The 16,109-nt window shown below is 38.7% G+C and overlaps 1 protein-coding gene across 1 annotated transcript in view; it reads left to right on the top strand.

The window, feature by feature from the left end:
* The window catches only part of topaz1.S (testis and ovary specific PAZ domain containing 1 S homeolog), a 102,488-nt gene that overhangs the window by 7,938 nt on the left and 78,441 nt on the right, over positions 1–16,109 (top strand). The window contains exon 2 of the mRNA XM_018269306.2: positions 15,277–15,359. The gene's annotated coding sequence lies outside the window, so the exon portion shown is untranslated. The remainder of the gene's footprint in view (positions 1–15,276; positions 15,360–16,109) is intronic.

The following is a 16,109-nucleotide window of genomic DNA, read 5'->3' as shown; positions in this document are numbered from 1 at the left end:
CCAAGGTCCTCTTAAATTCAGGTTGGCTCCTCTGATAAACTGAGTATATTTTGTAAGCTTGTAAACACTTTTGCAAACAGGGCTATATGGGCCACAGTTACAGACCCCAAAGAACACCATTCAACTTTCCTGACTCCCTCAGTTCCTGAACACTTACATGCAGCCCCTATTGCATTCCCTGAAATCTCTTAAGGTGCATGCAACCTGCTATATTATTTTACCCATATTGCAATGTTATTTCCAAGACATCAAGCACAATTGGGAGAGCCCATAATGGAGCATGGGGCATAACTTGCAAAATGTACTTATCCAGATGGCATTGCATTAGTAAGTTGTTAACTTTAAGTATGTTATAGAATGGCTAATCTAAGCAACTTCTCAATTGGCATTTTTCTTTTTTATAGTCTTTGAATTATTTTCAGTGCCAGGCCATGTGTCCAGGCTCCATAGGCAACCTGGCTGACTGTGTTCTCCCTCCTTATGCACAGAAGAGAGCACACTCCCAGGATAAAGGAATTGCTGTCATAGGCGAGGGACACAAGGGTATAAACTAGGGGAAGACAGCAGAATAGGTACGTGCCAGACACCCCTCCAACTTTGCGCCCTAGGTACCTGCCTAACCCTAGTACCGGCCCTGATTATTTCACTTCTTCTTCTGACTCTTTTTCAGCTTTCAAATGGGGGTCACTGACCCATTCTCTGTAGGGCTACAAAATTATTGTTATTGATACTATTTATTACTCATCTTTCTATTCAAGGCCTCTCCTGTTCATATTCCAGGCACTTATTTAAATGAATACATGGTTGCTAGGGTAGCTTGGACCCTAGCAACCAGATTGCTATAATTGTAAACTGGAGAGCTTCTGAATAAAAAGCTAAATAACTCAAAAACACAAATAAAAATAATGCAAGTTGTCTCAGAATATCACTCTATATTTCATACTAAAAGTAGGTACAACAATTCCTTCAGGCAGATATACCTCAAAGTGGTCCAGATCTCACCCAGTGGAATGGTCAGGGAAAAGGAGTGTAAGCCTGACGCCCTATCAACTGTGGTCCCTTCACTAAAGGAGCCTTGGGAAGCTACTCCCTGCTACAGATCCTTGATGGAGCACAAAGCTGCTCTTGCTATCTGAGCTCTCTATCTTACTCTCCTAGAGAGTCTGTAACAGATATTGTTCTAGCTAAACCTTGTTCATTGGGTTCCCTGGTCCCTAAATTAGACACTAAAGGTGCTGGTCCCTTTAGGGCAATGGCTTTACTGGGCCTTGGTGTACCCAGGCTCAATGGTAACATCCAGTATGTAAGGACATCAGCAAAGAGGAAGATCCACCCCTTTCCTAACACTATATTGAAGTGTGGTAATAAGTGGTCATTACACCTCTTGGCCAATAATGTTAATATAACTAGATACATGGGATTTTGCCCAGCAACTAGGAAGAAAGGATTGAAGGGTAGGGATTTAAAGCTATAGAAGTCTATTAATCCTATAGGTCCCTACATATATTTCTAATGATAGTATCACTTTAATTATACAAAATGTCATGCAAAAATGTCAGGTATGCTATTATAGTAGAGGTAATAGAACCTGTCTTTTTCTAAATTCACAGCTTCTCTCTACAGATTTGCTTTCCTAACTGTACCCTATAAAAAATTTACCCCTAGTAATTGCTAGACACAAGAATACTGAATACATTCCTTGGTACAAACAGGTAAGAAATAAAGGTGACCAGGGCACAGATCCAGATGTTGATGCAATGCCATCTCACTACATCTTATGCCCCTGGGTAGGACTAACAGCAAGGAAATATTTTGTTCTTGGAAGGTATTCTTGGAAACTAAAATCCACCTTATAAGCAGATGGGATGGGGTCATATAGTTTAAATGCCTCTAGATTGTAGTTTGAGTAAAAATAAATGATCATTTAACCATGTGTAAAGTTTTAAATTACACATTTGCCATGAAAGTCTGCACACTAAGTAAAACACTCTCTTTCGATATTTATTGTTGGGATTCATAAGAAATTCCATTGCAGTTTTAGATTACTTAGATGTTTTTGTGTCTGGAGAAATAAACCCACTGTTATCGATTTAGTGCCATCTAGTGACACACTTCTGAAACTGAAAGTTTATATGGTGCAGGTTCATTTAAAGATGACTGCAGCTTATGTGTTTTTGTACAGTTTTAGGGATCCAGAGGGGTGCCAGTTACCACCAGAAAAACTTAGACTACAGGTTCACTGTCCAAAAAATGTTTACCTTCTATCTTCACTTTATTTCTTTATTCTCTTAATCACTTCTCCTTACATACTATCATCTATCCCTCTTCCTTCCATTTCTCTTCTTATTACTCATACAGAAATGGGGAATGGCTGTGGTATGGGCATACAAGTCAAATGGTTGGCTGAGTAGAAGGGCCAACTGAGACCTGGGCTAACTGGCAGTTTTCCTAGTATCTTGGGAGGGCCAGTCTGACACTTAAAGGAGAATTTAAGCCTAACTAAAGAAGTAGGCTAAAAATGTTGTATATTGTGTTTTTGGATTCTATACCAGCCCAAGGCAACCACAACCCTTTAGCAGGGAAGCTCTGTCTCTCTGAAGATGCCCCAGTAGCTCCCCATCTTCTTTTCTGCTGATTCACTGCATATGCTCTGTGCTGCTGTCACTTACTGAGCTTAGGGGCCGACACAAAATATACAATATGCATAAAATATAAATGTCACAATATAAGGCTGATTAGTAATTAATACTGATAATGCCTACATGGCAGCACAGAAACCAGTGCAACTAGCATCAGAATTTAATAATCTGCTTTGAAGCATCAGTTTATAATACAAGCCAACCTCATTTTCTGCTAGATAATTACCAACGACCCCTCAGCTTAGCTTCTCAACAGCTGCTCAGAGTGAGAGCGTTGCAGACACTTTCGAAGATGGTGACCCCCTGTGACAAGTTTGAAGCCCCGGATCATTGCTGCTATTGAGAAGCTGAAACTTTAGGCTGGTGCAATAAGTTCAGTATATAAAATATGGCATTTTTAGCCATATTCATTTTTAGGGTTTAGTTGTACTTTATGGCACAAAATGTCTCAATGTCTTAAATATATTGTTAATGTGTGACTACAGAGGATTTCTTGTTTTTGTCTATATATATGAGGGATGCACCGAAACCAGGAATAGGCCTTTTTCAGCAGGTTTCGGATTCAGTCGAATCCTTCTGCCTCGCCGAACCAAATCCGAATCCTAATTTCTTTTCCAATTGTTTTTATTGGCATTTTTGAATAAACAAAAAGTACAGAAAGCAGCAAAGCAATAGCTCGGCCAAACATTTGTCAATTTCATAATAAGAAGAGAATTAATACACAACAATTCATTCATAACCAAATATCAAACAAAGATAATAAAATTCATCAATGAAAGTAAAATTATATAAAATAAGATACAGTAAAAAAAAAATTTTCCTCTCTACCAACCAAAAAAAAAAAAAGAGGAGTCTTCGCCAGAATTATACATACATTTTTCTATATAAACCATATCTTCAAACCCACATTCCCATACCTAAAATCTATTGCTTCATCTATGCAGAGAGACTTAAGGTAGGATAAAATAACCTTAAGATCTGGAGAAGTTTCCTGGATCCAATATAAAAAAATGGATTTACGGGTAACAGCAATAGCTAGATGTACAAAATTCTTATAATTATTCCAAAATTTTGTCTTTGGAATACGAACAGTAGAAGATGTTACCCGACAATCAAGCAGTGCAAATTCAGGAGACAATTTAAGATCAATATTCAAATCCTAATTTGCACATGCAAAGATGGTGTGAAGTTTGAAGTCCTGGATTATTGCTGCTATTGAGAAGCTGAAACTTTAGGCTGGTACAATAAGTTCATAAAATATGGCATTTTGACCCATATTAATTTTTAGGGTTTAGTTCTCCTTTAAGGATCCATTATTTTAACTTTAAAGCGCTAAGTTATGTAACGATGTGTAATATCTGTGTCCATCAAGCAGTCTGCCCAGGCAGGGTGCCCACTTTAGTGCAAACAATGTTCTACTGTGATCTTCTGATATTCCAAGATAGTAATGCCTCTGTACATGAACTTTAGCATAAACATTAGAACACTGTTATTAGGATAACTTAAACACTTTCCATATCCCCCTAATCACCAGATCTAAACATAATTTACCAAACCAAATCCCAGCAACATATACAGTATGTGGATCACTCTTTATAAGATACTGTAGCAAAATTCCAGATAACAACTAATCAACATGTAGAATTTACCTGCCAACAGCTTTTTTAATCAGACATTTGATTGATTGGTTGCTATAAGTTACAAAAATGAGTGCAAACTTTGATCCTTTTATTGCAGTATCCCTTGGGGGCATAATTATAAAGATGTACAAAAAGACCAGTTAAAATAATTCATGCTACTTGAGTATTTCATGCTTCATGTGTATTTTTAAAGGTGTGTATTGAATGTGTAAAAAATTTCAAAAGTTGGTGTAAAGGTGTAAATCAAACAAAACTTTATAAATCACACCACATTTTTATTACATGCACTTTTTATGAGATTTATTTCATTCTGCTTTCTATACTGTTTTGTGATGTCAAATAATTTACAAAGCTTTATATATATATATATATATATATATATATATATATATATATATATATATATATATATATATATATATATATATATATATATATGCCCCTTAGTGTTCACTCTCTGGGGTATATTTATCAAAGAGTGAAGTTAGAGATCGCCACAGTCTGCTAGAGTGATTTTAAAAGGCGTTTTTATCGAATGATGAGCTTTCACTTTCACCCTTTGATAAATTTAAAGGAAATTTGTAAAACCCATTTGTAAAAAACTGAGTACCCCTCACCCCAGGTAGACCACCTCCTCCCCCCAGGCTACCTCCCCCCCCCCCGGGGAAATGCCCCATACTTTATACTTACCCCTCGGCACAGATTCTGCCAGCGGAAGATCTGTAGTTGGAGCAGTTTGCTGGATTGCGACAACTGTGAATGCGCGGAATTACATGGAAATTGGCAATCTCCCAGTCAGCTTACTGAGGACGTGGAAGATGGATGCGTGGAACTCCGCTGGCAGAATCTGTGCCGAGGGGTAAGTATAAAGTATTTCCCGGGGGGGAGTTAGCCTTGGGGGGGGCATTTTTACAAATGTGTTAAATCCTCCTTAAAAGACAAAAGAAATCATATAATGCCATAGACATGAGCCCACTGTAAAATGAATGTTCCATGGCCCTCAAAGATGTTAACCCAAAAAAAATTTGTTAGGACTTTTGCAGGCAATCCCGATTAAAAAAGGAAAACTCGCCAGCGTTTTTTCAACTTTACTGCATTTTCGGCAGACAGGATATGATGTCACTGACATAAGATTGATGAAGATCTAGCTTCATTTTAGCAGTTCGCATGGTCTGAGGTGGCGAAGTCAACGTTCAGTAAAATCCGCCTAAGCGAAAAGTCACCTGGCGATAGAGTGCCAACAAACGCTAGTGACGGTCTCTTTCACTAGTGAATTGTCGTCTGCACCTGTAAGTGAATTGGCGATGTCCCTGCAGATTGGATTTCAGGCGAATTTTAGCTAGCAATGGCCTCTTCAGTAAATCTGCCCCTTAGTGCCTCTCATGTTTTTTACTTCAACTTTCCCAAAGATTTCATTATATTATAAGTTGATAGGGACATATCAGTATGGGTAGCAAAGCAATCATTTGCATTTGTTATTCTGCTGCCAGATATAATGCAAAGGAAGAACACTAATCTTGCTGACATTTCATACACCCATACTATTTTTCATTACTGCAGCCAGAATAGTCTATTTTTAAGATTTTTCCCATTTACTGTACCATGTCAATTGTTACTGAGAAAAGCGAGATTGCAAAATACAGCTGCATGCTTCATCAATGTAACTATGGCAACGGACAACCCCTATGTATAATACTAGTAAAAAGAAATTGCCATTTAAATTGTTCAGTGCACCATGTTTTCTAAAACGAATGGCAGATAAAGTTGGATAGAGATTGTATAATGTTTTGATACCCATTATATAGTCTGACAAATGGTATCATTCTTGACCATGCCGCAAGCACTACACTAATTAAACAAAAATTCTAATTTTTTTGTCATAGTCCTTGAAAAATAAATTAATATATTAATATATTTATTTCCAGAGATTTTTTTCATATAGTGTGCAGGTGCTTAGAAATCTCAGGTAACAAAAAAAAGGAAAAACTTGACTTGATGTAAATCATGACAATAAAGTATACTGAAAAAATAGCATAGTTATTAGTTGATTGACATCCTATCTATGATTTAGTTGGTCGCAATGCTGACCTTGCCTCAATGCCGAATTGGCGACATGCTTTCTCTTTCATGGCCATTCCTAGTGGAGCCAAACCCAATCAAGCCACACCAGCATTTTGGTAAAGCTCGCCATAGACTCAGAGATCCTCTCGTTTGGCGACATCGCCAAACGAGCGGATCTTTCCCGATATGCAACTAACGGCAGGGCTTTATCGGGGGGAATTCGAACGTTCGGCCGTATGGCCAAACGATCGAATTACGATACACCAAGGGGCTCCGACGGGTCGGTCGGTTAAAAATCAAACCTTCCCGATTGATATCGTGGCTAGATATCGATCGGCAAGTCCCGTCGGAAGCCCCCATACACGGGCAGATAAGCTGTCAAATTGGTCCGAACAACCGGTATTGGCAGCTTTATCTGCCCGTGTATGGCCACCTTAAGACCCACATTTTGTGGGCATTCAGACTAGAGCTATCCCACCAACATATACACAATTGGAAGGAAAGCCAAGATTTACTGCTCAAGCCCCACTGCCCTACAGTTATCTGGACACACTATTCCCACCAGGAAACCTGGGCTTCTGGGCAGATTTATTAAGGTTCGAGTTGTAAATTCGAATTTTCAAGTTGGATTTTTGGTCAAAACTCACAAATTCGAGATTTATCATACCTTGACCCTGGGAACAACTCGAATTTGACTATTCGCCACCTAAAAACTGCAGAGTTCATGTAGAAATCAATGGCAGAGGCAGAAGATTTTAATAGTCTTCCTGACATTCAAGTTTTTTTCAAACAAGAAACTCGATTCGAGTTTAGTCAAGTTAGTCAAGTTTTTGGGTCGGTAATATTAATTTGATATTGAGTTTTCTTAAATAAGAGACTATGCAAGTTTCCAGTTCATTTGAGGTAAAAAAAAAAACTCTATAACTCGACCTTTGATAAATATGCCCCTAAATATCCTGAAGCAATTTTCATAAGGGATATCCACAGTGGGACTCATTTACAAACAATGGGTACAATTGCAATAGTACCCAACCCATAATAATATATTATATTTGCTTTAATTTTCTTGCACCTGATTTATGAAAACTAATTGTTGACCAGTGCATTTTTTAAAGAAGCAGATAGTAGGCCTGGCGTATTTATAATTAGTATTAAGAGTTAAGCAATTAAAGTCACTTGGGGGTGCTTAACAAATTGTCATCTTTAGTGACTTTACCTTTTTTTTGTTTTGACCGAGTCACAGTATAATTCTGCACACTACAATACACATTGGCACCCCTAGATGGGTGGGGAAGGCTGCAGCCGATAAACGCTATATCATAAAAATAAGAATGTTTCTAAACATAATTACTTATACCCGTCTAAGCAATCTGTCTCTCTTCAGTTTCTGGGTGAAGACAAAAGGTCCCCCATTATCAATAATTAAGGTCAATGAGACATTATGTGCATAAATCAAATTTAAACAAAACAGGGATTGTTTGTCCACATATTGCAATGAGGCCGACCGCCTCCTGCGCAGAAAATGTGAGCGCCGTGAGGAGGGGTCGGGGTGGCAACGGAAGGCGGCATAAAGGCGCGGATCGTCGCTGACAAGAAGGCTCTACACTTACCTTATATACAGGATATTATTTAATGCAATAAACTACTAGAACAATGTCCTCCCCTTTAAACAAAACAAGGATTGTTTGTCCATGTATTGTAATGTATTCAAGCTGGCTAACTACATCAACATCATCCCTTACCAGGGATCTATAAAGAGGTAAAACTAATAGCCTATTTACCATAATAGGTAAGACAATTAATGGCAGAAAAACAAGGTATAAAAAGGCTATGTAAAATAAATAGTGAAACTATCAAGGTGTATGCTTTATTTTACGCCACCCGAACACTCCGCACCACTTCACCAGGTGCAAATTTGCCACCACTAGGCTTATTCACTAAAATGCGAAGTTGCGTCTCTGCAGTCAAATGCTGGCGAAGATTCACTAGTATTAATACGTCAGCACTAGCATTTTATCGCTAACGTTTGCGGCAAGCAAAACTTCGTTACTGTTACGCTTAGGTCAATTTGAATAGGGCGGGTACATATATATATTATATATACACTGTACATATAGTCGTCTTTATAAAAGATGTTGGTGCAAATGCTTGAAGTGGCCATTTATTATTACAAATGTCCTAGAAAGCAAAATAAAGACTAAAGAGATCCTCTTATGCCCTGCCTGTTGTGTCTGCTTGCCATGTGAAAGCCCCTGCTCAAATCCAGACAGCTCCTGCATTGTTCACACCTGTTCTCTAACTGTTCACACCTCAGAATGAAAGTTCCCACATTGTTCCCCTGTTCACACTTCATACAAACTGCGATATGTAGCACAGTATGAACTGTTCATCTTACAGTGATCATGGTTTTCCTGTCTCCTGCTGTATTCTGCCTGCCCTACGATCCCTGTGTGTGCCATACTCTGCCTGCTATATGCTCCCTGTGTGTGTCATACTCTGCCTGCCCTATACTCCCTGTGTTTGCCATTGTCTGCTTGCCCTATGCTCCCTGTGTGTGCCATACTCTGCCTGCCCTAATCTGCCTTTGTGTGCCCTACTCTGCCTGTCCTATGCTCCCTGTGTATGCCCTACTCTGAATATTCTATGCTCCCTGTGTATGCCCTTCTCTGCCTGTCCTATGCTCCCTGTGTGTGCTATACTCTGCCTGCCTTTGCTCCCTGTGTGTACCAAACTCTGTCTGTCCTAGGCTTTTCCTCTTCTTTATGAATTAGTGTAATAATTGCTTCATAGAAGAAAGCAGGGAGCATTTTAGTTTCTAGAACTTCATTGAATACCCTAGTAAGGGGCAGGGCTAGCTTAAAAGCCTGTACCAGGCAGCAGGCAGGCCATCGCGCCCTTAAATTTTGTGTGTTTGGTGGGTAGGCTTGATATTGCTAAATCAACTTCCTGTTGGGAGATGGGATTATCTAAAAGTTACTCTGATCTTTGGTCAATTGAGATAGTGGTAGGCTAGCTAAATAGACGCCCAACTCTGCTGCTTCCCCTGAGTCTGACTCTTTACATGCCTCCTTGAAGTATCCCAAAAGTTGAAGTTATCGGGACTTGTAATAAAGGCCCCTGTGCTGTCTCTTATAGTGCTGATAATGGTAAAAGGTACAGAAGTCTTTGCCAGGTGTGCTAAAGTTTTGCTATTTTTATCCCCAGATTAAAATGTTTTCTGGCTGTAATAAAAGAGTTTTTTCCTAGTCATAGTAAAATGTTGCAACTTAAGATCTCTTTTAGCCTTTAGTAGTTGTTGGAGATTGTCAGCAGTTTTATGTGCGGCATAACTTTCGTGAGCTTTTTGAAGTATAGACCCTTTTTCTTTCACATAGAGTATTAATGGGTGCTGTGGTAAGGTTGTTTTCCCAATATTCTTTGTATTCTTCCGTCCATCTATCAATTATACCTTGGTCTGTTAGCCAGAGTGGAGAGAGCCTCCACAGTGCTGTTCTGTAGGGTGTCCTCATTCCAGCTCTATTAATAATTATTGGTGAGTGATGTGAATGCAGTGGCGTAACTAGATGTTACTGGGCCCCACAACAAATTAATTTTAGGGCCCCAAACATATCCAGAGGTTGTCCTGTTTTACCAAAATGTATTGAAATTGTATATGAATTGAGCCTCATGGGGCCCCCTAAACCTCCTGGGCCCCCTGCAGCCGCAGGGTCTGCTTCCTCTATAGTTACGCCCCTGTGTGAATGCATCCTCAAAAGGCACTCAATTTTATGAAGGAGTTGAGTGAATTCTAGTGTGCCTATGGCAAGATCTATTCTGGAAAGCGCTCCATGGATTGTTGCAAGACATGAGTGCTGTCGTTCCCCTGGATGTTTTGCCCTTCACAGTTCCATTACAGTTAGGGCTTCCATCCAGCCTATAAGAAGATTGGAGTAAGGATCTATTCCTGACAGTCTGTCTATGGAGGGGGTGACTGTACAATTAAAGTCCCCAATGTAGCATATGGGGTTAGGTGGTAAAGCTACTATTTTTAGTGAAATCTGTTCAAATAGTACTAAATGAAGGGAGGGGGTACATACATGTTTACAAGAATTAGAGGCTGGTTATTAACATTGCAATGTAGCACTATGAACCAGTTGTTAAACTCGACATGTATGTTGAGCAACTCATATGGAATTCCTTTATTTATTAGAATGGCGACTCCTCTAGAATGGGTGGAAAATGGGGTGTGGTGAGCAAATAGCGTTTGGCCTGTCAGATGTGTTTCTTGAAGTAAAATAACATCTGGTTGGTGTCTGAATATGTAGTTGAGGATCAGGGCTCTTTTAAATTGAGTTTAGACCTCTTACATTCCAGAAAAAAAATGTTGTGACCACCATCGTCTCTGTTAGATATGTCTACTACCTGTATAAATCTAGAGAACTTTTGCAGTGGGCGCTGCCAAGAATTGATTTTGTTACCACTGTTAGACAGCAAATCCAAATAGAAAACTATATACAAACCAGAACATACATTCCACCAGCTCTGCCCATCCCCCAAACATGGGTGAGCCTAAACCCATAAACTGTAACTTAAAGGGAAACTAAAGTCTAAAATAAATATTTATAGAAATGCTGTATTTTATATACTGAACATAAACATTTACAACTTACTGCACCAACCTAGAAGTTGCAACTAAGCAAATTTGAAGCAAAGTTGAACTAAGCAAATCATTTATGCTTTCAAAGTTGGCCACAGTGGGCTGCCATTTTGTAACTTTGCTAGCTCATCTTTGCATGACCAAGACCATGCACATGCTCAGTGGGCTCTTGACTGCTGTTGGGAGGCAAAGCTTAGGGATCGTCATAAATGACAGCAACATCTGTCATAGAAGTTGATGCAGTAAGACTGATTAATAATTAGAATATGCAGACTAGTTCCTGGTTCATGTAATTTAATATGGATTTTTGAGACGGGATTTGGTATTATTTAATAAAACTTTCCCCCCAATTCTCCAGAGCCAGCAGTGATATTAATATGCAAAGTAAATCCCCAATAAGATTCCCAGCTGATCTGTATAAATCAGGTTCCTAATTTTGGTCCTGCAATTGAAGTGGTAACCATTAAACACGATTTCCCAGCTCTAAACAAGTATGTCCTTTATCCCCAGGTCTGATTCCAGTGTCATATGATGAAGCCAGAAAATACATTATTATCACTGAATGTAAGATAATAGCAAGATGGCTGACATAGTACTAGGAACATAATCAGCTTATTGGTTAATTCTCATGCATCTATTATTACGTTTTTCTTCAATGTCTATAGAGCACTAAGGGGATCAAGAAAATGTACCCTGGAGGGATTCCCATAAATTATACTGACCAGATACATCCTTAGCACATAGAGACACAGGTAAATCATAGTTACAGGTACATGTAAACCACTGCTACTCTATTTTTATATAAAATATGCTGAGTTTTTAATCAATAATCAAATTAGATGCATGCTGGGAATATAACAGCTTCCACTTTATTATATAAATAAACTTATTTACTAGCTTAAAACCAACATGCAGACTAAACTATAAAAAAAACACCACATCACAATACTTTTTATACACAATTGAGATACAATCATCTTACTTGCACTGTTCATTAGACATGAGGAGATCACAAGGTGCATATGCAAATCAGTATATTACATCTAGAGAAAATATATAGAGACTTTGCAAAGAGGATATTTCTTCCCAAATATACTGTTTTACATAAGGAAAGTGGCAAAAATGTTGGTCACAGTTTGTGGTCTTCCTATAGTTAATGGCTGTACATGAACAAACTTTACTTGCTTTGGGTATAGTAACTTGTATTGCATTTTCTCTGTGGATATTTGTAGGTTTTTGTCTACAGTGTGGGCAATGGTGATAGTGTTTGAGCTCTGTGGCTGATAATTTACAGAATCAACCTGCTACTGTGGGCAGCTTCAGAGGCATGGATCTTCATTTCTACAGAGCTTTAGTGGCTTTGGACTGGTACAAATACCCAAAACACATAGCCAAACATTTCTAGCCATATTCTTTTTTAGGCTTTAGTTTCCCTTTAAAGAGGCGTGTCCTCTGGATATTGTGCTTCCTCAGCTTGATCAAGTTCAGAGCTTCAGCCGAGAACATAGTGTATCTGAATAGTATATCATGCTTCAATGCCTTCTTGACATTTTAAAGTGGAGCTTAACTCATACCCTGTGTGCCATTGGCAAATACTGGCTTATGTGTTCATGTAATGGCCACTGAAGTTCTGGCAAATGTTGGTTCATGAGTGCATATCTGTTAAATCAGTATCCCTTTGTGGTACTGTAATCTGGCACACTTTTCCTATAAGAGTTCCATACCTGTGTAGATAGATGTTCATTTATAAATATATTGCAATATATGGACAAACAATCCCTGTTTTGTTTAAAGGGTAAGGCATTTTTCAGTAGCAGTATGCACAAAATGTCTCTGTCTTAAATATATTGATAATGGGTTGAGTGCAGAGGACCTTTTGTAGTTGACTATATGTATTTTGTGGTCACACCCTCATTGCACCCCCGCCTAATGATTTTAAAAAATAGTGGTGAGCACAACATTCCCTTGTTTGTTATAGTTATACAGGAGCAGTGACCAGCTCCTTGTTGTAGCTCCCACCCTTCCCAGCTATAGTCAGGTGATCCCACTGGTGTCTAATAAAAGGGCAGCCAAGTTTGGGAGTTTTACTTTGAAAGCAGCTAGTAAGTTGCAGGTAAAACTTAGTCCCTTTGTAAAATGTATAATTAAGCAATTGAATTCTTAATGAATCAGATGAAAATTAAGCGTAGGACTGGCCAGATATGGGATGACTTTGATGTAGTTGGCCAGCTTAAATATATTGCAATATATGGACAAACAATCCCTGTTTTGTTTAAAGGGTAAGGCATTTTGTAGTAGCAGTATGCACAAAATGTCTCTGTCTTAAATATATTGATAATGGGTTGAGTGCAGAGGAATCTTGTATTTATCTATATGTATTTTGTGGTCACAGCCTCATTGCACCCCCGCCTAATGATTTTAAAAATTAGTGGTGAGCACAACTTTCCCTTGTTAAACCCCTACCCCACATAGACCCCCTCCCTTTTCACCCCCAGCCTAGCTGCTACCCCAGGCAAATGCCCCTAACTTTTTACTTACCCCTCGGTGCAGATTCAGGGATCGGAGTTTGCGGCAGCCATCTTCCAGGTTTGCATGTCTTCTTACGGTGCTTCTGCAATTTCTGTCCATTTTGATGCATGTGCATTGTTGCTAACCGGGAAATTGCTCAAACTGCGCAATCGCCGCTCAGCCGGTCTCAGTCTCAGATTACCAAAGACCCAGAAGATGGCTGCCGTGAACTATGATCCCTGAATCTGGGGTAAGTAAAAAGTAAGGGGCATGTGCCAGGGGTAGCAGCTACGCTGGGGGGAGAGGAGGGGGGGTCTATGTGGGGTGGGGGTACGGTTTTTTTTAATAAGGGGTTTGTTTCTCCTTTAAGGGTTTATGTGTGTTTATCAACTGCAACAGATTGTTATATAATTATCTATAGATGGGTGCTCACCACAATGTCTCCTTTGTCCTGCTAAATTCAACAGCAAAACCAGTGTAACCAACTTTATTGCACATTCCATATAGTCACATACTTGTCCCTTACTGTTTGTTGATAATACAGTAGTGATCTCTGATGATGACTTCTAATGTCTTTCAGATAAGTTGTGCACTTTTGTTTCCATTTTACTCCAGTATTATATCTGTTCCTTGTTCCTCTATTGGACACAATGAACTTCTGCTTTCTTTTTCTGAAAATCCTAAAATAATCAATGATGCAGTCGCAAGTATCAATAAAAAAAGGCAACAGGGTATTCATGAGGTATAATATAACAACTGTATATTTAAAGCTGGTATTAGTATTGGCAGGGCATTTGCTTTGCACCCAATACTAAGAAGACACTAATGCATGTAGTTAAAGTACAGGAATCCAGTGTCGGACTGGCCCACCGGGATACCAGGAAAAGTCCCGGTGGGCCCAAGTGTCAGTGGGCCCTTGTGCTGCTAAACATCTGGCCTATTTCATGGCCATTCCCTATTTCTATCAGAACAAAGAGGCAAATTAGATGGAAAAATAGATTATAATATGTATAACTAAAAGAGACTAGAAGAATAAAAGTTGAGTAAGGAGAGGAAGAATAATAGTACTGAGAGTGGGCCCCTGGTCTAAGGTTTTTGGGTGGGCCCCTGGTGTCCCAGTCCGACACTGCAGGAATCATACTGCTTTAGAATAATTGATATTCAACTTTCATTCAGACACTGCAGCTATACATATAAGCTCTACCCTTTTCAACCTTTATGCCTTCAGACCCTAAAACCTTGCCTTCATTTCACAGCCCCCCTTGATTTTCTTGTTCCTCTTTCTAATCCCAAATAGAATTCCATCAAACTCTACTGGGATAACATGCTTAAAGTCTTTTGGCGAGAGGGACATTAGTCCTTTACTCCATTTGCATGACTTGCATTCTTTTGTCTTTCACTCTGTATGAGATTTACATTGCTATGTAAATAACAGACAAGAGACTGAAATGCTGTATACATATACAATCCACTTGTGAATTTTCCTGCTTGCTCATTTTTAGATGAAACTGTTAAAAATGTCACATGTGAATGTGTATTCCCACAGCAGTCAGTGAATTTTGGAAAGTATATAGAAATAAACCTATTATAATAATAATAATAAATGGCTCTATGTCTGCCCGGATACAGTACCTATAGTAACCAATTAGATGTTTGCATTTAAACAGGTGACCAGTAAAATATTTCTGCTGTAGTTGAAATTCACAAGTGATGTGTCTATTGGACACAATGTAAATATTGTTGATTCTGCCAATATGCTTGGAAATAAGAGATTTTTCTTTTTTTTTTATAGATTGGATTTTCTTGAGCTTATGGTTGATGCACAAAGCAATGAAGTCAAGTCAGTGCCAGAAGAGCAAACACATAGATATAAAGGTAATAAATTAAAGTTTACTGTCCATATTACAGTTCAAATTGCAAACAATGATAATACAATGATTTTATGTGTTCCTTTTGCTGATTGCAGTGATTGCTATACTACATTAGAGTCTATTAATCAAACATACAGAATAAACAGGAGTGCTGGAGCAGGCTAAACCCATTTTCAACATTATTGACTGTTTGTTTAGTCACTGTTTGTTTAGTCACTGTTTTGTCACTTCTCCTGTGCACTTGGGCACTATAAACACAAATAGTCTTCATTTTAGGAGATGTTCTCTGAGTATATGGTGCATGAAACCCAAGGACAATATAGCATTATGGAACACTGGTACAGATGTTGTGGTTCTGCCGGATAGCTTCCTTTACTACTTGGCAACAAACATTTGCCAGACCTGCCATACACTTTTCTTTTCCACATCTGTGTGGAGGAATGTTTCTTTGAGTGCCTGCTCACCTATAATACGGCAAGGTAAACAATCAGTCAAGAATTATTGGCAGACTATTATTTTATACTTGTGTAAAGGATATACACAGATCTGTCTTCAAATCCGTTGTTAATTCATTTTCTGCATGTCAAAAAGTATGTCCTTAGATGTGTACATAATACCGTACAATAATATACTCTCTACAGGCACCACCAACCTATGATGCACTTATAAAAATGGAATATATGGATATGGGGATTAATGAGAGCTTGAGATTGTTCCCTCTTGCTATACGAGTTTGTAAGAAGACAATGGAAAT

The sequence above is a fragment of the Xenopus laevis genome, chromosome 6S (genome assembly GCF_017654675.1).
Source record: "Xenopus laevis strain J_2021 chromosome 6S, Xenopus_laevis_v10.1, whole genome shotgun sequence".
Lineage (NCBI taxonomy): Eukaryota > Metazoa > Chordata > Amphibia > Anura > Pipidae > Xenopus > Xenopus laevis.
Note: the sequence above shows the minus strand (reverse complement) of the source record. Positions and strands in the feature narration are given on the sequence as shown.